At 41.8% G+C, this 2892-nt stretch overlaps 1 long non-coding RNA gene across 1 annotated transcript; it reads left to right on the top strand.

Annotated features, from left to right (window-relative positions):
- Positions 1–310: 310 nt before the first annotated feature.
- On the top strand, positions 311–2629 carry LOC143267858 (uncharacterized). The gene is made up of 2 exons (XR_013043487.1): positions 311–501; positions 610–2629. It is a non-coding gene; the product is annotated as an uncharacterized LOC143267858 (long non-coding RNA).
- The last annotated feature ends 263 nt before the right edge of the window (positions 2630–2892 follow it).

Genomic DNA, 2892 nt, shown 5'->3' with positions numbered 1-2892 from the left:
CCGCATGCTCCTTGTCTTCCATACCCAGTACCCATGCGACAGCCCGAATACTATCCTGCCTTGAATTCCCTCCACCAAACAAATTAGAGCATTATTTTTTAATTCAGCCTAATTCATAGTTCTCAGGAAACAGGCAGAATGAAGTTAGAACATGAATGGCTTCTGCTTTTCTGAAAAGTCCTGGTTCCCCTTTAAAACCTCTTAAGTCATGTTTCCACTGTCTAGATTCCTCTCAGTCTTCTTGTTGTCCACATTCCCACTGAGCTCTGTTCCCAGAATTCTAGGGCTTCTCTAGAATTCTACAGTTGCAAACACTCCCATATTCTTTCCACAAACCAGTTCCAAAAGCCTATGAGCCACATGATCCGATTTTTGAGAGCATCCTCGTCCTGCCACTGACTTTCCGTATTACTTTCTTGCAGCTGTGACCAAGTACCTGGCAAAAGGAACTTAAGAAAGGAAGGATTTCTCTTGCCTCACAGTTTGAGGACAGTCCTCATGGTAAGGACGTCATGCAGCTGGACCATGAGGTCACATCGCATCAACAGTCAGGTATCAGAGAGCCATGAATGCTGAAACTCGGCTCATTCCCCTTTTTATTTGGTCCAGGACCACAACTCATGGAATGGAGCCATCCACAATTACAGTGAGTCTTTCTGCTTCAATTAATCCAGTCTACACCACTACCACCACCACCCACAACAGGCATGCCAGAGAACTACCGACTAAATGCTCTCAGATCCTGGCAAGATGGCCACCAACATTAACTATTACATCCTGCCACCAAGAGTTCTTATAATCCATTCCAACCAGACATGGCAAATCAAGAGAAGACGGTAACGCAGTTTACAATGAACAAATATGTGGAAAATAGAGAGAGGAGGCTGAGGCAAACCTTTGATGAACCCGAACCGTGCCTCAAATATTCTGGTGAGTTCCTAAGTAATATCCTAATACTGGGTTTATTTCTTGTGTGACTCTTTGATAACACAGTGTAGAACAGTGTAGATATGCATCAATGGCTACCATCTCTGTACATTCATTAAACAGAGCATGGTGTAAATTGCCCTGCCTCACCCAAAATAAATGATCCTATTTGGTGCTAAAGAAAATGAGCTGTCAACCATGAAAATACAAGGAGGAAGCTTAAGTGCACCTTGCTAAGTTAAAGAAATCAATCAGAAAGTCTCCTTACTAGATAATTCCAACTAAATGACACCCCCAAGAGGAAAGGCATGGGAACAGTGTAAGATCAGTACTTTCCACATTTTATCAAGAGGGATGAACTGGAAGGAACAGAGGATTTTTAAGAACATAAAACAATTTTATATGAGACTATAGTGGCAGATCTATGTCACTAGACATTGGCTCAAACCCACGGAATATACACCAAGAATAGCATTTAAGGTTTACCTCTAGACTTCAAGTGATCATGATGTATCCAGGCAGGATTGCCGATTGTAATGTGCTGCCCTAATGGGGGTGGGGCTGACTGAAGAGAAGAGTGTGTGTGAGAGGAGCCAGCGAGTATGTGCAGTATCTGTGCCCCTTCCTACCAAATCCACAGTGAATTTAAAACTATTCTAAAATCTGTTCTTTAAAAACCTCTTCAGAGAGAGATACAAATGAATCTACAACCACCATAATTTACTAATGTGATCTCATTTGGAAATAGTGTCTTTGCCGATGTAAAGCCATAGTGGATTTAGTCAGCCCAGTACAGTAACTAGTGTCCTCATGGAGAGATCTGAACACAGATGAGCAGGGCGTGTGTGAGTGTGCAAAGATGACTTGAAACAGAACAGTGCAGCCACAAGCCCAGGCAAGCCCAACACTATCAGCAGACACACAAGGCAGCATGCAATCAGGAAGAATTCTCTAGCCACCCCAGGAAGAGTAGAACCCTGATAATACTATGATTTTAAACAATGGGGCACCAAAACTTGAGAAAAAAATAACTTCTATAGCTTTAAGTCTTTCAGACTCTGGTAACCTGCCATGGAAACCCACAGAAATTACTATACCTGATGAACCAAGTCTCTTCTGCATGCTGTTTATCTCCATTAGAGGCTCCTATTCTCTACTTCAAAAACACAGTACTATCTGCCATTACCCAAACACAATCTACCCCATTCTTTCAAGCTTTATGCATGCTGTCATCTACTCTCTGAATTCTTTTACACCTTTTATTGACCTATAACAACCACATTCAACCTTCTACCTTCCCATTGAACACACCAGCCTCACCTCTGTGAAGCCTTCCAGAGTCCCCAGGCAGCAAAACCAACAACAGCTCATTGTTGTACCAGCATGAACTTGAGTTGGGGGCTAGGTCTCATTCCTTTTTAAATTCCCCATACCTTAGTGCTTAACCCACACTTAGGGGAGTGTCTTTACATAAATTAGTTATCAATTAAGAACTTAGTAGCGAACAATTCCCCCACCCAAAAGAAGCCAAAAAAACAACAACAGAAGAAAGTGAGGCAACCCTGCAGGTGTGTACAGCCTCGTCTGCATAACCCATCAACATTTCTCACATCTACAAAACTGTTTTGTAAACAGTATCTTCAACTCCCATTTACAAGTAACCAAATCGCCATGGTGATATAAACTAATGTGCTTGTGTTTACTTAAAGTATGGACTCAATTGCCTGCCTACGCATTCCAAATCATGTGGCATTCTCATGGACATGGATGAACAGGTTGGAAACAAGAGATGCATCTGGCAGTTTCAGAATGGTTTAGTCTATTTTAACATGGTTTGTTCACTTTAAAAAAAAAAGTCTGGGAATTTCCTTTTTTATTTTTTGGGGAATCTCATACATGTGCATTGCATTTACATAATTTCCTCCCTTCCCTCTCCTTCCTCCTACTCCTCTTGTGTATCCCCCA

Source organism: Peromyscus maniculatus, chromosome 11, assembly GCF_049852395.1.
Source record: "Peromyscus maniculatus bairdii isolate BWxNUB_F1_BW_parent chromosome 11, HU_Pman_BW_mat_3.1, whole genome shotgun sequence".
NCBI classification, from domain to species: Eukaryota; Metazoa; Chordata; class Mammalia; order Rodentia; family Cricetidae; genus Peromyscus; species Peromyscus maniculatus.
This window is presented reverse-complemented; position numbering and strand designations above follow the sequence as displayed.